At 37.7% G+C, this 26,712-nt stretch overlaps 1 pseudogene; it reads right to left on the reverse strand.

Annotated features, from left to right (window-relative positions):
- Positions 1–26,074, reverse strand: part of LOC129360366 (ensconsin-like) — a 29,774-nt pseudogene extending 3,700 nt beyond the window's left edge.
- Positions 26,075–26,712: the final 638 nt, after the last annotated feature.

The raw sequence follows: 26,712 nt of genomic DNA on the forward strand, positions 1-26,712 counted from the left end.
TGTAGAAACTAAAATGAGGAGGAATCATTTTAACTTCCCACCTTCCTGCCTGCGTGTCGTCAGCGGTCGTGCCGTTGGTGTTCTCCTTGTCTTCGGTCTCTGGATTTCCGTTCATGCTGCCATCTTTTTTCATCCCAGCATCTCCAGCGGACAAAACGTCCTGGTCATCGTCCACAGAAACGTCGTCTGTTTGAGGAATGAATGGTTCCATATGTGATTCAATTTCACTCATATTTAAATGCAAAAATATTTTTTGTTGTGAAAGTTGAGGCACACTTGCCTTTGGCTTCACCTTTCATCTCATCCATGCCTTCATCTCCATTCTCATGTGAGTATTTATCGTCATCTCTCTGAATCAGAAATAATCAAGACATCATTCAACCTGATCAGCAGCTGATCAATCATGCAGAGATCAGAATGTCAGAGTGTTAATCAATTGAAAGTTCACCTTAAAGTCAGCTTGGTCCCCTTTTCTAGTTCTCTTCATTATTTCTTCAATTCTCTGAAAACAAGAGAAAAAAAACGTTTTCAATAGACAAGGTACCTGTGGGAAATTTCCAGCTTTTCCAGAGTTCTCAGTACTTACTCTTTTTTTATACATTTTGAAATATATAATGCCAAAGTATTGAAGCTGATTAAATGAAAGGATGGATGGAGAAAACGACAGGAAGGAATAAAACAGTACAAGAAAAATAAATGAAGTAAAGAGAGGAAGACTTAAAGGAGCAACACGAGGAAATGAGAGAAATGAGGAAAAATAGAAAGGGACGAAGGACGAGGAAAGACAGGACCGAGATGAAAATCAAGGACAAAAAGAAACAGAAGACAAACACAAGGACGAATGTAAGGACAGAACGAAAGAAAGAATGAATAGATGAAACAAAAAAGGAAGACATAGAAAGACAAAGAAAGAAAAAAAGCAAGAATGGAAAATAGAAAGAAAGGAAGAAAAGAAAGAAAATTAGAAGGAAAAAGAAAGAGAAAGAAACAAAGGAAGAAGGGCTGCAAGAAAAAAGTAGGAGAAAGAGAAAATAAAAAGAGGCTGATACAAATGAATGGAGAACTCAGATGAACATACATAATAAATAAAAACTGGGAAAAACAAAAGAAAAATCTAGAAACACAATCATTTCCCACTCTTTCAATTTCTGTAATTTCCCAGAAGAGACTCAGGTTAAAAACCAAAGTAATCAGCTTCCATTCTTCCTCCGTCCCACCTTCTTCCTCTCCATTCGCTCCTGCTGGTTCTGCTGCATGATCCGGTCTCGCTCCTGGCGGACCCTCTCGGCCTCCTCCAGGGCTTTGGCCTCGGCCTCCTCTCGTTCCTTCTGGAGCTCGGCCTGCCTCAACGCTTCTTCTTCTTCCAGTCTTTTTCTTTCTTCCTCTGCTAGTTGGGCTTCTTCTTCTTCTTTTGCTTTCCGCTCTTCGGCCAACCTCTTCTCCTCCTCCAGGCGTTTCAGTCGAGCCTCTTCGGCTAAACGCTCCTCTTCCTCTTTTCTCTGCCTGGAGAAACAAACAGAAGTTTTTAGTTGAGAACATATTAGTACATCAAAACAGATTAAAGACTAATCTGTTTTGATTAATCTGTAGTGATGTGTAACTTCTGCGCCTCAGTGCAGCAGTAATCTCACCTCTCCTCTTCCTCCTTCTGTATCCTCAGCTGCTCCTCTCGCTCCTTCTGCTCCCTCATCAGCCTTCGATTTTCTGCCAGGATCTTAGCCGCCTCAGCAGCCGAATTTGTGCCGGTTGTCTTTGAGTCTGACGAGAAGAAATGTCAGTAAGTTTATAATCACTATGACAATTTAGACAGATTATAATTCACAACCCTGACTACTTGGTGCAGAAATTTCTAACTTAGTACATCATGGGGGAAACTGATGATCATCTGTGACACTGAACTAAAAGCAGGTTGCTGATCAGAAGCCAGATGAGACTGAAACTGACCTTTTTAACTGAATGCTAAATTCAATGTTGGCAGCATTATGCTGTGGGGATTGTTTTCATCAGCTCAGCTGCACCGGAGATGGAGCTAAAGGCAGGACAACCCTTGAAATAAATGCTACAATGTGCAGCAGACCTGTCTAGTATGGTTTAGATTAGAACACATTCATCTTAGAATGTCCTAGTCAAAGACCAGACCAAATCCAGTCCGAAATTTTGTGCAGGACTTTAAAACGTATGCTCACAGATGCTCTCCATCCAATACGACTGAGCGAGGATGGAGGCTTTTGAGAAAGGAAAACAAATGCACTGTTCTCAATTTTAATTTGTAGAAAATTAGTTTATAATTTTCTTTTCCATTTAAATATTCAAAACTTTCTTCTGATCTGAGCTAAAATCTCAGTACAATAACTGCAACTTGCAGTTTTCATGTTGACCTGTCAGAAGGTATAAATACTTCTGCAAGGAAGAGAATTTCTGAGCAATTATAATATAGATTTTACATGGCTAAGTTGATTTAAACCAGCACTATTCACACATATATAAAGTGATTTTTCCTTTTATAAACTGCCGCATAGAAAAATAAAATTTTTACACGTAAAAAACTTTGCGTTGAAGTACTAGCACCAAATTATTTAAATCTGCTAATTCATCCTGCAGTACACCATTCTGTCCAGAGGGTGGCAGAAGCAACAGAAACAGGATGCAACTCCAGCTGGAACATAATGAGTCTCCTGCACCAAAGGGATTTAATGCTGGGAAAAGCTGCTGCCACGTCAATGTGCAACAAACACAAGATTTTTAGGATTGTTTAGAAATTCAGAAAGATTTCACACTGTTAGAACTTTTCTCAATTTAACAAATGCAGAGAAGCACCATGCATTTTGTTCTGCTGCTGTTTACAGACCATTAATTTGGTGTAAGCTGAACTGAGCAGAGAATTAGCAAGACATTTTACTTGCAAAGATTAAAGGAAATTTGGTCATTCGAAAGAAAACGATTAGAACAATCCTGCCCAGCATCAAACTGGAGAACAAAAAGTCTGAAAGTAAACATAACATAACGAAGAGCTGCTGTGAAATTTACCCTCTTCAGATGGGAAGACAACATTGTCAGCATTTCTGGATGAACCAGAGCAAACATCCTAACTGCTTCAGTATTTTTTAAAAAAAGAATTTAATGGTTTATTTGCATCTTTTAATGTTTTTGTGATATTGTACTAAATAAGCTTAAACGGTTAAAAGAAAAAAAAAAAAAAAACAGGCAAAAAAAACAGAATATGGTAAATTGTTTTTAATCTGACAGAATAATGGAACACTAAAATAATCTGTAGTTGCAGGCCTAATCTGGTGCTACATAAATCGAGTAAACTGAATGTTTCGCAGCTCACCGTCTTTGTCTTTGGTCTTGCTGGCCTCAGCGGCCTGTGGAGCCACAGGCTGAACAGGACCCAGGTCCTTGGACTTGGAGTCCCTCTTTCGCAGCGTTGGTGGCCCAGTTGGTGTGAGAGACGGTTTCTGGATGGGTGGGGGTTTGGCTGATGAGGGCTGAGGAGACGGGGGACGCTGCTTCATCGCAGACGGCGACGGTGGGCGCGTCTTGGGACTTTGCCTGTAAGAGAAAAAGGTAACATTTTTATTTAAAATCAAATCAAAAGAAGTTAGTGGGTGTGTGTAAAGTCTTACTTGGATGCTGATGGGGACGGGGTTCTCTTTGGAGTTGGGCTCGGCGCTGGAGACGGTGAGCGATGGCGTCCCATGGAGGTTGACGGTGAGGCAGGACGTTGCCCCCTGGGTGATGCTAATTGCTTGTCTTTCTGTAAGAAACAAAAAAAAGGACAAATTTGAATGAGTTAAAATAAAATATCTGAAGAAACCTTCATTTTAAAACAGTTAAAAGAACAAATGCCTTGTCTGATGTGAAATTTCAAAAAGTCTGTTGATCTGAATATGAATCCTGCAGTAGTTGGGTTCATGTGAAGACCTAAAGCAGGTTCTCATAAGAAAATGGATCCGGTTAATCATTTGGAGCCAAAGGCTTCAAGTGTACAGAGTCTTTGTCTCCTCTGGAGTCACATGGATGACCTTGCTGCCAGTCTGTTATCATGTTTACAGCTCTAAATAAAGCACTTGGACATTAAAAGTTAATGAACCGACATCCAAGAAGCCTGTGTGGTTTCTAACCCAGGGAATCAGTTCTTTTTGAGCCCTGAGATTTGAAACAAATTAAAGCACATTTCTCTTAAAACTCACCACTGGATTAGTGTTCTGGGTGAACATGCAACAAGTCCATTTTAAAGTCAATTGTTCTAATAATTTATGGGATAAAAAAAATGGTAAATTTAACCCTTTTTTATACAATATTAGAGATACAACACAAAAATAAAACAATTAAATTCCCTTTGTACAATGAACATAGCAATCGTATGTAAGCAAAAAATACTAACAACATGTGAAAAGCTCAGCTGTCTGCTCGACTTGACTGACATAAAAATAAAAATTTATTGCGATAAACAATATTATTGTTGTTTTGAGTAATATAGTATGGCGTAATAATCCAAAGATCAATAAATTTTAAATTGTAATCAACATTTATGTCTTGAACTGGAAGACATTTTAAATATCCAAAATTAATTAGCAAAACATCAGAAACAACAAATAAAATGATAGACTTTTGTCATCCAGTTTTTGGTACAAAGAGAGAAAGAGAAAAAATAAAAATCAAGCAGATGGAAATTATTGAGTTTGTTTTAATTTACCATGTGATTAATTGATCTATTGTTTATTGTGTCAGGCCAAGTTGTAGGCAGCAGTTTTTCAAAGGCCTGATTTTCTTTTCAAATCACACAAAGAAGAGGTTCGCTGCTGTCGTACTTTAATTTAGATCTTATCTTTTTAATATGAGGAGCAGGAGGACAGAAAACAATAAAGTAAGTAAAAAAAAAAAAGTCAACTGCTTCCTAAATTAGTCTCTGTGACCAGGGTGGGGTCGGTCTACTTTGCATGGCTTGACTCGGGCGTAATCGGCCACTGTGGATCCCTTTGTTTCATACAACAACAATGAAATCCACAGAGGAGACGAGAACGGGCAGATTACGCTGCAGAGCCAGGCACCAAGTTAGAACATAGAGGTAGATTTTGTGTGCAGCAGTAGGAAACTATTCCTCTGGAGGATAAACACATGCAGCAAATAGGTGACCAGACATGTTCAAAGCACAGGAGGAGCAGCATTTTCCTGTGGTTAGCATAATACTTTGACAGGCAAATGTAAATATGTGCATGTAAATCAGACCATGTCATGCCATTTTTCAACCAGTTTAAAGCCATTTTATTGTTATTGTATGAATTTTGTATCGTTATTTTAAAATGCTTGGGAGAAAGCTATCAAATTTGTTCACTAGTAAAAATAGTTTGAAATGTTAACTCTACCAGAAAATGTAAAAGCCTATCACAATAAATTGTCCCAGAAGTTATTGTGATAAACGATAATATTGTTTGCAATAATTTTGAAGTAATCCTTCAAAATGGTAACACATTCTTAGAAATGAATAAACTTAAACTTTTAATACAGAAGCTGAAGGACATTTTAAATATACAAAATAAAAAAACAAACAAAAAAATTTAACTATGAAGCATCTGCAACAAAATTGTCCGTAAAAGAAAAGGCAAAAGTACCAAACTGAAGACTTTTGCCATTCAGTTTTAGTAGAAATGAGAAATTATGCAAATAAAAATGATCGAGCTCCTTCTAATCTAACATGCAATTAATTAATTAATGTGCCATGCCTATCTGTTGCTAGTAAATAAATAAAAATGTAAAGATATTCACATTTTACAAACATTTCCAACAGCATCCAGCCTCTAAATGCATTCTGATAGTTATTCAGACTTCTTCCTCAATGAGTCACTCAGTAATTTGAATACAGTTCACATTAGACCCAACAACCAAGTAATCCTAACTAACCTACTGATACAGATGCAGCTTAATTAAATAAAAAAGATGCAGTAAGCTGCTTTTTTCACTGGAGAATGAAGAGATCTCTCACCAGGGAAGTATCGAGGGCTTCGCTGGCCGATTTCGACGCAGTCATGCCGCTCTTCTGTCGGTCAATGCTGCGGCTGCGCAAGGGGCCGCGCGCCGTGTTCATGGGGCTGGGGAGGCTGAACGAGGACACAGGTGACACTCTGGTAAAGGACACAGTCATCGCAGGACCAGGGGAGCACAACCAATGGGAGGAGAGCGATGTGACCGAGTTGGGCAGCAAAGCAGCAAAAAAAAAAAAAAGGGGGCCAAAGAGTGAAGAGAGTTGATGGGAGAAGAGAGGGAGATTTGGGGAAAGGCAGATGATGGTTGGAGAGAAAGGGTGGTTTGTGAGGGAACAAAAGCACACAAAGAGCAATTTGTTAGATGTAGCACTTAAGCAGGCTCTAGGTTGATTTCTACATTTTGGGAGATACGATGAGCGAGGAGGAACAATCTGAGAAAAGTCCCAAACACACACTGCATCCACCAAAGCTTCGACACACAACGTAAACATCTAAACAGGAAGCACGTCATAACACAAAGAACACTAAATGTGGAACCACAGACAACACTGAAAACACACACCGTTTTTAAAAAAACACTAGACAAATACGTCTGTTTTAAATTTTTCTTGGAATCACAATAGTTCACCATTAAAGACAAGAATGACTGATTTGCATTTATGTGAGAATTAAAAATATATCTAAAGTTGGGACCATTTTCTGGGAGATACTGACCAATTTTGTATTACTATTTTAAGCACATTTTCTTATAACAGAAAAAGGCTTGCTTGTGGCATCTTTGAGTCCTACAGAAAATCAAATAGTTACAAATGCATATGAGCAAATTCAGGTACTTGTGAATGGAAGTGGCTGTCAGGAACTATAGTAATCATGTTTACAGCTGGGAGGAGAAAATAGCTTTCTCCACCAGCTTGCTGTGTCAGATTGGGGGGATTAGCCGTCATAATCCCAAGACCTGGCGAACTGTTCCTGTCACAATATCGCTCCAAACGTGCTCAGTAATTCATGGTGACGGCGCACTGAGCAGCAGTGGTGACTGAGTAACACACCCTGTCATGAGCTCTCCCTCCTGCCGAGGACGACGGCTCTACTGGGCTCCAGAGGATCTATAGCTGTTAATGGGCTTGTAATGGCCAGTCAATAAACACCATAACATAAAAGGTGCATGCAACTCTAAAGTGAGTGCTTGTTTCATAATTTATAAAGCATACAAAGAGATGTCCGTTTTGTATTCCCATCAGCCACAGTGGCACAATGCACTGGATATAACTTTAGAACAACATAATTTGTCCAAATATCAACGAAATCACATGAAAAGTCGCCTCACTACCGTAACACGTGCATAAAAACACGGCGGACCTTTTCAGACGTAACAAGAACCAATAGGTAATCAGCTTAGGGTAAATCTCATGGAGCGTGAGGCTCGTCAGATGGAAAGAAATGCTTGTGACCAAGGCTGCTGCTCAACAAACAGCCAATTGTGTCAGAACCGAACAGACATGTGAGCTGGAACACTGTTCATGTCAATATTTACCTAATACTTTGGCTCACATGAGGGTAATGTACTGAAAATAATCGGTGTGTAAACACTGCAAATTGCTAAAAGAGGCTTTATCAATGTTTTTTTTTTCTCTAATTCTACCACCAACGTCGAAGTCAAAGGGTATTAAAAGCATTTAAGAGTTCAGTAGAATCCTATAGAAGTACTACTAAAAGACACAACATGTACTTCTTAAACACTAAGCTTCTCTAATAGGCAGGAGAGGGGTGCTGATCCAGCCATCCTTCTTCTGAGTCAGGGTCTCCTAAGCGGAGGTTACCTGTAGCATCTGATCCTTCAGCGGACAGGACGGCGGCGCTCTTGCTCCTAGCTAGTGAGGCCTGGGTGGGAGTGAGCAGGCGACTAAGGACCCCTTCATCCACTGTACTGGCCGGTGGCTTGCGGGCTACACGGCCGAAAAATCACCGAAAAACAGCAGAGGAAGGAATGGGTGGATGAGAGTTGGGGATGATGAAGGCACAAAGAAAAGTCACCAGGTGATTTAACAGGAGAGAATCATACTGAACCAAAGGTTAAGTCTCTGTAATCATACATGGACTGTCTCTCAGGTGTCACTGTCCAAACCATGAATGAGCACAGAGAAAAATGATCTGAAACTGAACATGAGTAAAAACAGAAGGTCAATTAGACAGTGCGGCCGAATCAATGGTTCCTAGAAGGAGGAGGAATGCTGATGAAAATAACATTAATTTATCCTGAAGAATACAGTTGTGTGAGGAGTGAAACAGACCAAAGACAAAGTGATAGAGTGAATGAATGTGACCATGCAAGGGTTAATTAACTTCTGCTGCACATCTCCACCACAGATAATGAAGATGTGGCAAATATAAAACACCCACATGAAGAAAATGGTGCAAAGGAGGGGACTAAATGAAACATAAAATCCTAGTAAATTGCATTGAGGTTTGCCTGTTGTAAGGTAACAAAAGCTCAAGTGGGAAACTAGCTTCTCAGCAGGAAACCCTTTCTGACAGGACATCTGCTGATGACAGATCAATAACAGATGGTCGGTAATTCAGGTTCAAAACTCAGTTTTTAATTCTTCCTAGACACGGGTAAGATCATGCCAAAGAAAATAAGAAGGTCTCTGTTTAAGAGGATTTAGATATAACACTCTGCTTCATCAATAGCTAAGTTAACCACACAGAAAACACAAGACAATAACATCATTTGAATTTCACTGGCACAAACAGGACAATGTGGCTGAAGCACAAACAAAAAAAGCACTTGTGGTTAACAGCAACATGGAGCCTGCAACAAGCTGCTGTTGTTACTTCTGCGCTCTCGTGCTTCTGTGGAAGGATGGCACCGAGAGACACCACACTGAGGCAAGGGCAAGTTAAATCCAGCAATGACGCCATCTTGAAGGGAGAAGACAACCATCACTTTGATACAACGGGACAAAAAACCGTGTTAGAGCAGACAACACACAACAGAACGGTTCCTGTACAGAGGCTTAGTAATGAAAAAGGTTCAAAAAGATTAACCAAAGTGGCAAACACTGAGTAGGGTTAGGGAAGCAGAAATGTTAAGTATTTTTAGGGCTGGACAATAAACCGATTATGTATAATCGCAACAGACATGGAAGAATATTCAATAGTCAATATGTAGAATATTCACTGAACTTTGATCCAGAACCGCTCAGTATTCTGGGAGATGTAGGAAGAAGAAAGGTTCAAAGCCGACTAAGAAAGGTTTGTGGAAACTCTCTCACTTTGTGGTTACCTAGCAACTCACTCAATCGTTCTTTGGTTACCTAGCAACAACCTCCTGAGTAACTTGCGCAGCAGCAGTTTAAGGTTTTGCCATTGTGCTCCTTAACTGCTTAAAAAAATAAAACAGACTGAAAACAGTGGAAAGGTCACACCACCAGTTTGTCAGCATGACAGATATTTCAAATTGAAAAACGCATCAACAATTATCGATACTCAATTATCAACAGCAACTAATATGAAACACTTTTATTGTGATACATTTTTCAGCCATATCATCCAGCCCTAAGTATTTCATTACAAACGTCAACAGTATAGTGAAGAATAGCATCTGCTTTAAGAGGAATTGACCATTCAGGGCAAAAGATGTGTTTAAAGAGCAGAAGACAAGCAAAAACCAACCAGGACATCCACAGCTGATAAACATTTCTCTCAGAAGTGCTTAGGAAAAGGAAGCTGAATGCTTGTTAGAAAGGAGGCGACCCGAGCAATGCATGCTGCTTTTCCATGCTAGCCACCTTGATCGTCCGTTGTCCCCTTTTCAGGCTTGGCAGGGGTCTGTGCTCTGCTCACACTTACTCGTGTGAGGGAGGTACTTCTCTTCTTCACAGAGCGTCCTAAAGACATGAGAGTGGAGTTATAGCCAACCACACACTGCGGAGCGAGTCAACAAGTAAAAAAGCCCAGCAAAGAGTTTGCGAGTCATGTGCGCTTCGTTTGGCCTTATGCAAGTCACCAGGGTTAGCGCTGCCAGCAGCTGACGCCCTAGTTTGAGAGATAATGGGTAAACACACAGACAAGCTTTACCACTGTTTGAGCGAACGTTTTTCTTAAAAAAAAACACTATAGAAGAAACAAGCCCAACAGCTGAAAGGCTTTCATATCAGCAAGACTTAGAAAACTCACTCAGTTTAGAGTTTTAAGCAGTTTCAGAGCTGAAAATGTATCAGCGCTCTGATGAGTGATGCGATGTGACCCGGTTTTGGGTCTAAAAGCATAATAAGGATAGAAGAGGGGATCGTCTGCACCTGTCTGTTCCACCTGAAGCTGTTTGCCATCTCCCTTACAGGCCTGAGCAGCCGTGCCATTGCTTGGCAAGCGGTTGCAAGACGAACTCCTCGGCCTAACACCTGAGAAACAATAATCAAACACCCACAGGTAAAATTTGATGGAAAAAATTCTAGTAATTATTAGAAAAGTCTCTTAGACTTTATTTTACTGCTTTATGCTTAAATCAAAGTACAAATAATAAAAAAAAATGCATAGAGGTGAAAACAAATCTATTTTGAAACAGGAAAAAAATGTCCAATCACCTGACATAGTTTAAAATGTATATAGTTTCATTTTATAAAAAAATTGAAGTAATTTATTTACAGAATATAGATGAATTTCAAGAATTTGTTTTCGTTATCTTTAATGATTATAGGTTACATCTTATCATTGGAGATTGTGCAAAAAAGATCATAAATACAGATTTGTAATTGCTGACTTGACAGATGTCCTTCAAATAGTTACTGAAAACCTTCACTTGCACAATAAACAACAAAAGAGCAAAATCTTGTATCAAAGAATATTAGTGGAAAGTTGAGTGGAAGGAAAACATGCAACAGAAGAAGGTGTACCTTAACATGCTACATCTAATTCACACAGTAAGTCAATTATTAAAATTCCTAAGTAAGAATAGGATAGATAATATACTATACAGTACACAGACAGTATTTTTTGGATTACAATTATTATTCTCAATTCAACTTTCAAGAGTATAACTTTCTGATCAACACAATTTGGATTTTTTGGGAGATGTAAGCCATAATCATTCAAAATAATAGAAATAAACACTGTTGTACTAACAGGCAGTTTTGAAATTAAAACATGCTTCCACATGAAAAATAATGGCACTTAAAATGACTGAAAAGGCCCCAACTTTACCATTCGGTGACTAAAACTCACAATTTATCAGAAAATTCAATTCAGTGCATTAAAATACAGAATTATTAAGAACAGGCAGTGGTTTTATGGAGCTACATCACAAGAGCTGATGTGAAATAATTTAACCAGAATCTAAACACTCAGAGATTATTAGACAATTAGTACAGACACAGGGAGAGGCTTGAAGAAACCTCGTTAATCTCAGTCTGTGCATATTTATTCTAAAAAACATTAAGAGGATTTTACTGTATGGGGTCAGAGCATTGGAAAGCAATCTGAGGAGGAGGAGGAGGGAGAGGAAGGACTTACTTTTGTCAGGTGATTTACCGAGGGTGGCAGAGGAGGAGGATAAACGTTTGCTGATGCCAGCCTCGGGCGGCTGTTTCAGGTTAGTTGTGGATGTGGAGCGCTTGTCAACTAAAAGCAGGGAGGAAGAACAGACAAGGGAGGAGGGATTTACCAGAGGACAACCAATAGGGAAGGGACTTACGGTGCAGACAAGGGACTACGAGGCTCTATGACTATCTGACTCCTTTAAGAGAAAATAATCAGGTTTACTTCCAGTTATACGAGCTATTTGTGCAACATTCAGTCAATGCAATATAAATCCAGAACATGAACAAGCCAGTTTGTGGTCAGCAGACAACACATGTTGGGTTTAGCCAACCATAACCAGACAGCATTAACAACAGACAATAGTGGTACTTTGTTGATTTTCATTTGAAAGGTTTCAATGCCAAGAAGCCTGTGTCACCTGGATGTGCACAGCTGTAGGGCTGGGCAAAATTACCTTAAGCAATCACTGGAATCAATAGTCCCATTTTGATCTATTGTACTGGACAAGAAATAATTCAATCTGTGTTTGACAGACCCATATATTGTACAAGTTTCACTTACTGAAATGAGTGACAAAAATATTGACCTTTTTCTAGCTTTCCAGACATACATGATTAGCATAAATACCCAGATTTGATGGTAATTGTGCAATGAAGTTAGTATTTAAAGCAGTCCAAGCATTTCCTTGCAAAGCTTACAGCGTAAAATGACTTTGCGATAATAAATGTGCAATATATGGCAGAGCACTACTGCTTTCCATATATCTACCGGCTGTTAATTCTCTTAGAAATAGCAGAAACAGGAGTAAATCCAATATTTTGACCAAACCTGCTCAGCAGTAAGTGAGAAAGCCACACGTGAAGCTAAACACCAAACCTAATGAACCTTTCGGATTAATGCCTCAGAAAAAAAAAAAAAAAAAACTTGTTAGTGCCAGGCAAGGAGTAGATGGGACAACATGTGACGGTGGAAAGGACAGAAGGTAAACAAGCCATTTGTGGTGCCAGTGACAGTCCATGCTGCACAAAGGTAAACAAATTAACAAACAAAACCTTGTCCACTCCTTGGTGGCTTTTCTGGCGAGGGAGAGGAGACAACTATAGCTACTGGAGAAGAGATGCTGGCGTCAGAATCTCCTGTGGGAAAACACAGAGCTCTGAGTGGAGCAAAAACACGAGGATGGGACACATCCTTCACACAAAGAACAGAACAATATTCATAACACACAGTATATGACACCTGAAAGGTATACAGATGGATTTTGTTGATGTGGTTAATTCTCCCAGTTAAAAAGAATGACCAGGTTTAGCTAATAATCTGAATAACAAGTGTTTTAGAGCGGGTTTTAAAACTAATCATGCTAGTTGAATATTTGCACATTTTGTCAAACTTTAATGGATGTTACTGAGAACTTTTGTGACACACAAACAAAAAGTAGCACAAAACTCTGATGTGGAAGGAAAATAATCCATGGGTTCTGGAGCTGCTTGAAGGTGAACATCCACACCGCGTTTCACATGCATGTAATGCTAAATTTTAATCTCATCTCGTCAGAATACCTTATTCCACACGCTTGGAGTTTTTAAAACATGGTTTTTGACAAACTGGAGTCGAGGCTTTTTTTCAAGCCAATCTTACATAAAGACCATATTTGTGGGGCACATCTTCTACTCCAGCTCCAAAGTCGCCAGTTGGACAAAACTCTACCTCATTTTCAGATGATGGACTGAAAAGTGTACTGTCAGCTTTAAAACTCAGGGTGTTGTTTTATAACTTAAAATAGTTTACAATTGTTTCTTTGACTTGTCTGCCATATTCCTTGATCTTCATGAAGCTATTCACTCGATGATTTTCCCTAACAAACCTCAGAGGCCTTCACAAATCAGCTGTTTTCATGAAGCACATTAAATTACTCTGGACTTAGAAAGGCAATGTGGATTCTCTGTATTTAATTTGGAGGTATCAGAGTGAAGGGGACAGACTAAAAATGCACACCAAACTGTAAAGACTTATATGTATTTTGAGAACCACATATTTACCCCCCACTTTCCAGTTATGCGCTACTTTAATTTGGTCTATCATACAAAATCACAGTGAAACACTTTGAAGTTTGTAGTTTTAAATAAAGAACATGGTATGAAGAGTTTGCATATTAAACAAGCATAACCTGCTGTGTCTGCTGACGTGAACCGACTTCAAAACGTTGAAGTCTTGTTTTAAAAAGTTTACTATGCCTCAAACAAACACAAAAACAACCATAAGGCTTAATCAGCATATAGTTCCTGTACCTGCTCGGCCATCTTGGTCTCCGGACAATCCTCCCCAAGACCACCTCTTCTGTCTCTGCTCGACTCGCTGACTGCGTTCTAGTGTTCGCCTCATAACTGCCTCGTAGTGCTCCTGAACAACGACAAAAGAAAACACAAGTCATTGTTTTCTGCCACAGATGGCCTCCAAGGGTGAACATATATTGATGTCCTTCGCTGCACAAGAGCTAGAACAAATAAACCGTGATCTATTTGTTTTAAAATTAGCTTTTAAGAAAATATAAGGTGATCAACTTAAGATGTCAAACTCAAGTTTTATTTCGTGCCACATCAAAAATCTGAATGTTCTTAAAGGGCCGGTTGTGCCAGAATGTGTTGATAAAACCCAATAAACTGTTAAAATATTTAATTTTAAGAAACACTTATTGGATCCCGAAACAAACATCTGTTTATTAATAATATTGAAAAATTTTCACACCGATCAGTCCCTCCAGAATTTTGTGAATGTTGTGTGTTTTTGCAATAAAAATCAGAGATTGTGGTGTTAATTTAGAAATATTTGTATGATGTTAAATGTGACTTTTCATTACTCGCTTCATTAATCACAAACTACAATGCGACACTAAGTATGGCTGAGGCAGCAGTTACTTTAGCCCAATGTTTGTGATCAATTTTGAGAGAAATATTGAAGTAAAATCAGAAACAATGTAGGGATCTGTTGATTTTGTGAATTTTGAAAAACTGAAGGCATTTATTGATGTAATTTGGAGCCCAGAGAGCCACATAAAGAGCTATGGTGGGTCAGATTTGGCTCTTGGGCCTTCAGTTTGACACATGTGATATAAGAAAAGAATTTAGAACTTTTTACCTTTTCCTCTTCTTGCTTCTGCTTTCTCTTTTCCTCCACAGCTAATCGTTTCTGTTCCTCCTTCCTCCGCTGTTCCTCGAGCTTTTTCTGACGTTCCTCCAGCTGGCGTTCCACTTGCAGCTTAGCTTTGCGCTCCCGCTCCATGATCTGAGACTCCCGTAAAGCTGACAACATTTAGGGATTGTTAAAGTGTGCCACTGAAAACCAGACACTTAATCTGCAGTGCTTCATGTATAGGTGTGGCATAATCTCTATAATGAAAAGCCATTTGGCATTGAAGCTATAACTAGCAGTGACACACGTTCTTGATGAATCTATTGCATGCAATGCTTCTATTAAGCAGCTGAAAGAAAGTAAGCCATATTCTTCTCTTACCTTGTTGTTTCTCTGCCTCCTCTCGCCTCTCTTTTGCCACTCGCAGCCGGTCGTCTACTCTAAGTGCGGCGCCGTCAATAACTGAAGACATGAAGGTATAGAGTAGGTTAAAAACTAAAAACCTTGTACAGCAATCCAGACAACTTGACAGGGAATTACACAGAAGCAGAGTGCTTCGAAGGCTTTGTATGGTGGAAGCAGATGTGTGCATGTGACTGTCATTAATGAGCTTTGGCAACTGTTACAGTAATAAGATGATGACTAACCTTCTTTAAGCCACACTAGGAAGATGGCGGAGGTGGATCACGTTAACATTATGGAAGATAAAAGTTGTGAGAGAACTTTGATTGTATCTGTGTCAGTGTGTGGTGTCATGTACCTGGCTTACAGCCCTGAGGTTTGGATGGGGAGACGGCTGAAGGTCCTGGACTGTTCCCTGCTAAGCTACGCCTCTCCTCGGCTTGTGCCTGTGCAGCCGCAGCTGAGAGGGGAAACAAGGACACCTAGGACTTACAGATCAAACTACACACATATTATGAATGGATATAATTGTATTATAATACATATATAGAGTAGTATGAGATACAGGTGAGTATTTATCATGAAAAATTCAGACTTTTGGTTCAACATTGTCCTCATAAATTTCCCTCATTGATGTTGAATAAAAAAAACTGACAGTATGATTAGAAATGTTATTTTGCTATTTTATCTATCCATTGCTTTTCCACAAGAAAATCAATACATATCAGTAAATTTGGAAATATGATTAAATGCAGTTACACTGAGCAGTCTAGTGATAATAATCACATTTTTTAAAAGTAAACAAGATCCTGAAGAAGTCTATATTTCAAATGAGAATATTTTTCAAGAATAATTTAAAGGTGTATAATGCATTCATAACCATACAATTACTTATAAAACACAATAGCAACATAAAATATTGTGATATAATTTAGTCTGAGGTATTTCAGCATGTAAGAATGACATGCTTTTCTCTGCTGCAAAAGATTTATTGAGCGATTTGGAATAATCACCCATATCTTCCCTCTCATTGCCAACTCTATATTTGAAAATCCCTTAAATCAATGGTTTAAAAGTTGTGCTTAGTCTTGTACTTACTGAGCACATCTTTCTACTACTACCATCATTGTTCTCTGCTGCACTGAAAACCCAGAGGTCACAAGGGAAGGAAATGGTGAGGACGTGATTATTTTTTTATGAGCCTGGGAATCAATCAGGAGCTTCTTTTCCTCTGGTTGCCCTGCATTCAGCACTACAGAACTGCTGACAAAGAGCAAAATGACCAGCAGTCCTGTGATACTCGCATTATTGACTGTCACTTTCAAATCTGCCCTGGAAGGCTGTCGCCTACTCTAAAACCAAATATGAAAGTCTTTTGACATTTTTTAAAAGCAGTGACCTCAGTTGAACATTTAGTGATGATATATAGAACCGAAACTTTAGCAAACAAGTATTTATTTCTTATTTCTGTTTATTTATAACACCAAAACGTATTGTATGCAATGCAACAAAAAAACTTGGTCTTTGAACTGAGTCACACTTTATTGTAATTTTATGAGTTAGATCTACATAAAGTGGCAAATATTTATGAAATAAAAGAAAAAAGGATTGTCCAGTTTGAAGTTGGGCACAGATCAAAGATGTGGAAGACGGGGTTCTGTTGCATAGTTAGTCAAACTGTGTGCAAATTAAGATCACAAAGGACTCAGATTGTCATCCCTTCCAGATGACGAAGCACCAACTGCCGGCTAAGTTGTTCAAAAAAATTTTGAACTCACATTTGCATTTCAATTTAACATCCACTGTTGGAATCATGACCGAGAAACGTGCATTTATCACAATTCCAAAATTTATCAATAACATCCACTAAAACATACAACTAGAGGCACAATGGTTCATCGTGAGTGAATGGTTCAATGAAAACCATGCATCCCTTTCTATTTCACAAATATGCACTACTTTCTGTCAGTCTATTATGTCAAATACATTAAAATTATTGGCTGTATTGTGGCAAAATTTGAAAAATCTCCTTCAGTTATGTTTAACAGTTGAACACAGCAAAGAGAGAAAACCCCTACATGCTTACTGAGTGAATGAAAAACTAGCACCTTTAAAAAAAATGCATCATATATAAAACTGCAAAAGCCATAAAAAGTCAACTCAAAACTAAATACCGTCAACAAAGAGACTATAAGATCAAAATTATTAGTTTTCTGTTAAGTCTAAAAACTTAATTTATGACTTCCATTGACTTAAAACAAATTTCATCCATGCTCTCAAACTGGATATTATTTGCATCATATGGTTATGTCCGCTCACAAAACTTTGCTAAGTTAAAATTTTCATTCATATCATAATTTGCATCCTGGCAAAGAGGGAAAAATTGACCAAAAACATACTTCCTAAACGTTCAGAGAGCATGGTGGAGCTAAAAAATAGAAACTTTTTATTCATTGTCACAACTAAATATTTAAAGTTTTTTCAAAAGGCTAAATGTTTTTATAAAGCAAAACATTCAAAAATAATTTGCAGAACCAACTTCAAGTGACTAAAAGGAGTAAGCTACACGTTCTGCTTTTTATGATGCTTGCTTTGTTGTTGTGTGATAACAACACATACAAGCACTAATCATGGTTTCTCACACTACAGAGTAACATGATATATCTTCCCGTCTGCATGGAAATCAACTCCCTTCCAGATGACAAAGCAGAACTGAGAGGAAATCCAAACCCTAAAACAAGCGCAGTGCAGACAGGAGCAGATAAACTTCAGGGAATATCAATATCTGGTTCCCTAAAAGACACGCAGAAAGTATAGTATGTATCTGTCAAGAACATTAGTTTAAGTGCAAACAATAAACCTCCAATGTTGGGTATTAAAAATTACTCATGCTGCTTCACGACAAAACTAGAACCAGTTAAATTAAATATTCCAGCCACATTAATGTCCATCACAGTATTTGCTAGTAGCTCAAAACATTAATACTCAAAATCAAAGTGTGTAGAACTTTATGAGACGAACATTAAGCTTTTCATGATTTGTCTTAAATCCAGTGTTTCAACAATATCAGCATGTAGGATGGTTGCACATTCTGAAAGGTCACATTACGTTTGACTTCCTAAGGCCACATCGTTCATCAATAATATTGACAGAAAGTATAAACACGGCAAATATCTGCCTGTGGCCCCACATGTCATGGTCTACATTTAATCTCTGTGCACTTGAACTTTAAAGTGAACATTTTTGAAAATAAAACTATAAGACATCAATTGTCAAAAATTTTTGGCATATTGAATTTCTGGAGAAAGAAGGAAGACAGAAATGCTACGTATTTTTAAGATTGCATTTTAATTATACAGCAACATGTCTCCTTCAGTAAGAATGGTCAACTATCTCTTCTCCATGAAAAAGCCCTAATTACACTGAAAATGACAAAACACAAATAACTACAATTAATGAGATATATATGCATTTGCAAAAAGCTACAGGTACACTGTTAAAACATAATGCAATCTGTCACACAAGGGAACAGAAAAAGACATGGTAACTGTTGATAGGTTATACTCTGAGCAGCTTAAGATGACTGAAACACTTCTTAATCTCTCTGAGGCATGAAAGGATTCAAAAAGATGGTTCATGGACAAAGAGAAGGAGAAAAAGTGTCAAATACAATAATTCATTCATATTTAATATATCTCTCAACATTATGAACATACGAGACTCAAAATAAACTGCAATTTAAAAAAAAATTCCTGTTTTTTTTTTATTTTAGACTTTTGAGTTCAGTAAACTGCCTCAGAGGGAAGTAAAAGCTGACAGGAAGGAAGAACTGTAGGTAGCAGCTGTTAACTTGCACAATGCCAACTATTTAAGCATAACAACAGCATATGTAAATCAAAGTGTGTAGAACTTTATGAGACGAACATTAAGCTTTTCATGATTTGTCTTAAATCCCGTGTTTCAACAATATCGGCATGTAGGATGGTTGCAAATATGACAAACATCTTAGAATAAGATGCACGCAGCTCTCCGGAGACACATCTTTCATTCTTGAATAAAAAAAGCTTTATGAAGTCGGAGAAGAGCTTTTCCTAACCGAAGTGGAGAGAGCCAGGTGTGCTCATAGAAATGAAGAGTTGATGAGAGGAGCTCCCTCTTAGCACGCCATCTCTATGGAGATCTGCACACATTAACATACATCTACTGATGATAAGACAAACTGCTAACTCCTTAAAACATCTCAAGCACAATCTGGAAGCTAAACTCTCTGGAGGCTAGTTTCCACACCGACCAATGGCAGTAACTAGGCAAAAATTATTTTCACCCTATGATTCAAATTTAGCTTATAATTCCTGTCTGACCATCGTTTAAAACTGAATAATGTAATTGATCTCAGCTCAGTTTGCCTTAGGAATAAGGAATTGTAAAGGTTCTGTAGATTAATGTTTGTATTTTTAGCAAATTTGGGTCATAAAAGATGGTGGGAAAGCATCAGGAGTAAAAGCATCAGACACTGATTGATTAAAGTCAGATCTGCACTGAGCCAAAGGGCTTCATAAAGCGGGCAATAAAGACCACTAGGGGGCAAATGATGACCCAGCTGCTCAACTCTGCAGCTTAGACATAAAAAAACAGAAAACATACAAAACAGGAAACAAGCCAGTTTGTACTACAATAGTCTGAACCAACTGTAACAACATCGACAGTAATAGTTTAATACCTTCAGTCAAACACTGAGTGAATCCATATATGACAAATTCAAAAGTTTGATGAGCTGGTTTGTTTTTTTTTTTCAGCTGTGGTTCATAATGTGTCCCGTAGCAAGTTGCAGCAAATTGCTTGTTGCTCAGGAAGTGTCTGAACTGCTAAATATAAGGGTGGACCTTGTGGCATTTAGAACTTGAAGTGGACACTTTTGTTCAACTATGCGTCGTCACAGGATGAATATAGAGACCAAAATACATACAGGCGACATTTAAAAATATATGTGTAAATTTTCCCTGCATGTTAGACCATATATTTAGCATTTAAAAGCCACTTTGAACAGAGGAATCCTAACAACAATCCAATCCCGTTTTTGCTCAGTAGGGTTGAAAGTATCTCAATTAGTGAGCTGTTATATTTGAAGAAAATAACTATTTTGCTGTTCCATCTTGGACTACAAGAAATCCACCTTTTAAAGCAGTTTGCTCTTAAATTTAACATCATTTATAGTATCTCAAAACTAGTATAGACATTTAATTTTCAAACATTTTATTTGGCCTAAACAGAAAATCGTATTCTCTAGTTCTATATTCTTGTAACACATGAACAGGCATTTTGTTTTCAACAGAGCTAGGAACCCAACTATTTCATCAAACTGGCTAGTATTTGTTTGGATAATGGAAAATTAGGGAATTCATCACTAGAAATGTAGAAATATGCTTGAGTATAAACTCTAAACTGTGCGCGGCTGACAGAATATTCATAGGATATGTGGGAGCAAGTTTGAGGTTTTGCCCCTTAACTGCATAAAAAGGAAAAATGAATAAGAAAATGAAGACAACATTTTAAGAGGAAGCTGTGGCTAAAAGAAGAAAGTTGACATTACTAGTCAATAATTATAGATACAAGCCGATATAAAATGCTTACATGGCTGAATATGTTTCCCAGCCATATTTCCCTGCCTTTCTTAAAAACGCTTTGAATTACATCCTTTTTTATTTCTCTTTGAAACAAATTAACATGGGCCTCCACAGTAATAATGTCACATTATTCCATTCAAGCACAACATCTTAAAATTGGCCTTTAAAAGTTAAATAGCACCAAGAAATGGAGCCAAATGGAGCTGATGAACGAATCACAATCTGGCCCAGAATGCGGTGGTATTTTGAAACCATGGGCCAGCATTGAAAATGTACCTAAAATATTGATCATCATTAATTATTTAGGACCAAACAGCAACTGAGGAACATTTTTAAGTATTTTATTCCACAGTTTTCCGAATTTGCCCTGAGTGCAATGATGAGTTGCTAAGCTGAATATTTTACATCCTTTTTCAGGTTTTGAGGTGATTTGCATGCACACAGCCATCTGAAGGTCAGGTGACCCACAGAGAGAGGAGGGGAGGAGAGCGCTCAGGTTTCTACCCAGGTCAGGATGGCAACCTGATTTTTTTATTTGAACAGAATGGGAGTGGAGTTAATATATCCTCAATTATATCTAAAATAACTAAACTATTCTTCTGAGATTTTTTTCTGTAAAAAAAATCTCAAACAACCAACCGTCTAATGTTGTCACCTTCAGGAACTCAGGTCAGATGACGCTGCAGATAAAAGCTAACTCTCACACACACACACACACACACACACACACGCTAAATCTACTATAGGATTACCAAGGCCTGTTTATGCAACTGTAATCCTCGGCTATTTGCAGCAAGAAGGAAGTGATGACACATCACAGTTTGATAGAGTTTTCTCCTCCGGCTACACCTCTTTTTCTTACAGGAGCATTTATCATTTTTATTCACATGTGCTTAGTCAACACAATTTCTTACTTTTCTTTCCATTTACTTCTTTGTAAAAAAGCAGAATCCATTTGATGTTTTTTCAAAGAAGCCAGCATAAATGTTGTCAAACTGAAGTTACTTTATCTGTAAACCCTGCAGAAAAAACAAAACTATTTGAAAAATGACTTATCAGGCCTTGCTATAATATGGTTGCATACTCCAACTTTCCCATCTGTCTGAGATTTATGTCCAAGATATATCTCCTAAATGCACAAAGGAACAAAACTGCAGATCTTCGCTGCCAGCAGCTGTTGGAACTGTACAACCAGTACCGTTCCCAACAAACAGATTATCTGTTTACATTCCTGTTGTTCTTCACACAGATCTCCATTTTCCTTCATATATCCTGTTTTATTAACAAATATAAAAGTACACTCAATCTGTCCGGTGCAACTGAATTAAATGCACCTTTTCATTTAGGATCTAGTTTTACTATTTATTAATTTATTTATTAACTATTTATTATTTCAGTTTTATTTTTGGTAGCTCCTACAATTTTCTTTTTTAAACTTGTATTAAAATTGAATTAAATGTTTTTACTTTGTGTTTCTGTTGATTTATTTCTGATCCACTGAAGCTTTTCCAATGTGGAACAAATAATGGAGTTTTTTTTTTGTCATAAATTATATTTTTAGGTAAGATTAAATATTGTCCAGTGGTTCAGCAACAAACTCTGTGATCTCTTAATAAATATTCATAAAAGGACAAAATAGTAAAACAATGTTTAGATGTGTACAGCAACATGGGGCATTTATCAGGATATTAAATCAGTTAAACTTAACTGAGTCACATTTTAATGGTTTGTACATCCAGATTTGTCACATAAAAACTAAACAAACTAAAGAGAAATAGTAGCAGTCCCAGAGTGTTAAAGAGATATTTAAGGACAAAGTAAATATAAAATCATCATTGCCACATAAGCTTATATTACGTTAGTGATGATATATAAACAAACTGACTTAGTTTGCAATTCAAATTCTTGTGTGTGTTTGTATAGATGAATGCACTGACCTAAACTAGCCTATAAACTTAAATTACAGTCAAAATTATAACTAAAGAGAAAATAAAAGCATAGGAACAAAAAAAACATAACTCAAACGTCAATTACAAAAACAAATAAAAGTAGAAACTGAGATTTTCTGCTTTTCGGCTATTCATTTATTGTTTGTGTAAGCTTGCATTTTCACATGCAGCTATGTGATTTCCTTCAAACTGCAGGGTAAATCTTCTCCTTCCTCACATTCTTGTGGAAGACACAATGCCCACGAGTCGGATTCCTTACATTATTTTATCACTGTCAGTCCTCTAGTCCGACTCAAGGTCAATCAAACGATTCGTTTTTAATTCCTCACAAAGCTAGAATTCCGACACACAACTCTAAACTCGGTGGACATTTTCATAAAACCACAGAACTGGGTGGACGCAAATTCCAGATAGAAAATACTGACTGGAAAAACGAAGGGGGAAACAGGAAGATCAGCTCTAAATGCAGTCCACTTGTAGCCAGGAGTAAAAAAAACGTGCCTACACCCAAATTGGGTATGCTGAGAACTCCCTCGTACCCTAAAAATCGCTCAAACACACGAGCCCGACTGCTGCTGCAGCCATAACAAGCCGAGCATTCATGCCCACAGATGCAAAGCCAGTAAACATCTAAGAGCTCAGTAAAGCAGCGATGAAAAGCACTGATACACTGCTGTTTCAGTCTACCCACATGGATCTGCATCCAAAAAATGCAGGGATTCTTTTGCTTAACAAAGCAGGTTTCTGACAACGAGCACGAACCCAAAGTAAAGTCAATGACACAGTCACATTAGGAAAAAATAAAGAGAAACAGAGATGCACCAGTCAGTCAGTCAGTCAGGATTGAACTGGACAACTCTTTCTCGAGTGGCAAGTCAAGAATTGAAAAATCTGATTATTTTCATTATTAGTAATTAAATGCACCAAAAATTGAACTCTCATCATTTTCAGGAAATCAATGCATCAAACAGCACAAGCTTTGATGCATTTTTGAGATTAATAAAATAATAAAAAAAGATTAGGTATGTATGATATGATGCACTCATCAGGATTATCTTTGTTTTACGTCACTCTACAATGCATAAAACAATTTTAAACACATTTTATTATAGATTTGGGATGCATCAATCGCAGTTTTCTGACAAATCGCTGATTACGACCTTGAAAAAGCTTGACCTGTCGATTCCAATTTTGATCTATATCATTTTTTTTTTGTCTGAAATGTACACTGCAAACGTAAGAGATGGCTTGGCGGCTGGTCTGTCAGTCAAGCCTCCTTCACAGCAGAGCGGAAGAGGACAGTGGCTGATTGTTAGATCTTTGTTGAGGTAGATAAGATCGGCTTCATATGCAACTATCTGCCAATCAAGGACCTCCCTAAATTAGTTCAATCAGCTGGCACATAAATCAGATTGGAGATGCAGAATGTAATGATACCAACATCAGTATCGGCCAATTTTTCTGAACATCTTCATGCTGTTTGCTTCTGGAGGGGAAGTGGAGGAGGTTGGACCAGCAGTGTTTGTTCATTACATGACAAAGATGGTGATGCGGCAAAAAATTATGGGAAGTTTAACTGAAGCAGCGGTGTGGCTGTATTTTCTCAGGTGTCTAAAACTTTGTGAAATATGTATGATATCAGAAAATATTGGTTATCAGCCACAGCAGAAATATTAAAATCAGATATCAGCCCAAATTTTCATTTTGGTGCATCCCTACAGACCAGAGAAAACTTAAAAGTCCATCATCAGTAAATCAAAGTTCAAGCAAAAGCATGATCTCAAATAAACAGCAAAGCACCAATTGATCAGAGACAATAATCGACTATTTTCTTCTTGTTTGGCTCCGATTAGTGATCTGAGGCCCAACACTGAAAAATATTAACCTTTTGTTGCATTTATAACATCCAGACATTTTTGGTTCCCGAATGCACCAAGTACTTGGATGCACTTTTGTCAAGTTTAATAAAAGTAACAGAGCAGCTAAACATTGCATTTAGAAACTTTTATTTTTCTAAATGCAGAACATTTAATACCCTAGGTGTTATATTCTTTAAGGGGGAAAAGAGCAAAAAGAAAAAGAAAATGGACTGTTAGTCAGCTCTAAAGCTCCTGTTCATCAAAACTAGAATCTTTAGGAACAACCACAATTTTGCTGTTCCACCAACCACACATTGATGCATTTCTTGGCTTTAAATAAAGTGTCAACCAAATTATTCCCAAATTACAAGCGCACATTTTAAATAAATAAATAACCATCTCAAAGACAGAACCGATATCAGTTTCTGTCAGGAAAAGTCAGATAAACAACAATCAATCAAATAGCCTGCTAGTTATTGGGCAGAAAACAACCCAGAATCAGAAGGTCAGACCTCATTAAAACAGATTTGAACTGATTTTTAATGCAGAGCGGAAAAGAACCCAGCTCTACATTTAAACTCTCCAATGAGAGACTGACTCTCCAGCTTTTCTACTGATATTCAGGTCAGCCATTGTTGATGTTATCCACCCTTAAGAGTGGAGGGGGTTATGCCATATGCCAACAAAACAGACACAACTGGCCAGCAACATATAGGAGCATGAAGGAGGGGGAATCATGCAGCATAAATACTTTCAAGCAGGAAGCTGCAATTCTGCTGATTTACCATGTGCCTACTGGTTTGTAGCAATAGGACATGGCACTGAACCACTCAGCTTGTCAAAACTTTAAAAATGAGCTGAAATTATCAATTATTTCCTACTGACAGGATTGTTAAAGGAAAAAAAATAGATAAACCTAGTTTGGTATTTACAAGTAGTTAGCTAGCTTCGTCTGAAATTCTTATGTCAGTAAATCCATGGCACATTGTTATCCAAAATAAATAGCGCAACAACTAAATCATTTATAAAACAAAGTAAAAAATAAACTAAAACTCCAATCCAGTCGTTATATGTCATCCGGCTGCTTCAAACTACAAACATTAAGTTGTATCCGTGGCTAACATTAATTACAGGAACTTTTACGAAGTGGCATTAGTTAGCCTAGCTTTTATAAAGTTAATAACTTCAATCAGAAGGGTGTTTTTGTCAAACCAACGTTTAGCTCTAGGTAGAGAAGTTGCAGATTTGTCTGCGTCCATTGTAAGCAGGTGACCGAACTGAGAGCTAACGTTTACTAGCCGGGGAAGCTTGCCGCTCAAACAGCCCGGTAAACGGCCGCGGCTGTCCGGAAACATCGTAAACTCATTACCACGACGAACGGCGCAAACAGGTCTAACAACAACAAGCTAATGTTTTATTTTCGCTTACCCATCTGGGCTCTCAAGCCTTTGAGCGTCGTAGCACTCTCCGCCATTTCTATGAAGTTTTCCTTCTCTGTTTTTTTTTTCTACACCAGGGGCGCGCGACACATCGCAGCCGGTTGGACTCGGACACCGCGGGGACGTGGACATCAAAGACGGTGAAGGGGAGGCCTCACTCTGACCAATTTACGGGAAAACCATTAAACGAAACATGGGCCGAACTTTTCCTAATGTGCTTCCATGTGAATTTATTTCATGGACTGCAGTCATTGACCACAAATCGAAGTTTATTTCAAAACGGATATAATATGCTAAATAATATGCAATTTTTATTTAAATAAATAAACAAAGATTAAAAATTAAAGTGAAATAAAAATATTTCTATATTGTATATTATGTTTTTTGGTACTATTATATTTTTCTATTTTATAATATTATAGTATTTGTATTATTATCAGTTTTGTTATGTACTTTTTGATTTTATAGCGAGTCTGCGGTTCTTCTCTTAAGCATTTCATTCCATTGTTGACTTTGTGTTAATCTGCATATAATAAATAAACCAATCTGATCTGATTATTATTATTCCAATAATTATTGTTATTTGAAACGTGCTCTTTTCACCGTTTTTTCATTAACTGTGCGCGTTTAAGAAGCCTGTTGTACTACATCTGTATAATAAACGATCACGCACAAAGAAGGTAAGACGAGAAACAACGGTGGCTACGTCTAATTAAAGAAGCGCCCTCTAGCGTTCACATAGGTACTTGTTACAGGCTTCAAAAAACATGGGCCGAGTTTGATTT

The sequence above is a fragment of the Poeciliopsis prolifica genome, unplaced genomic scaffold (assembly GCF_027474105.1).
Source record: "Poeciliopsis prolifica strain line A6 unplaced genomic scaffold, Auburn_PproV2 SCAFFOLD006, whole genome shotgun sequence".
Lineage (NCBI taxonomy): Eukaryota > Metazoa > Chordata > Actinopteri > Cyprinodontiformes > Poeciliidae > Poeciliopsis > Poeciliopsis prolifica.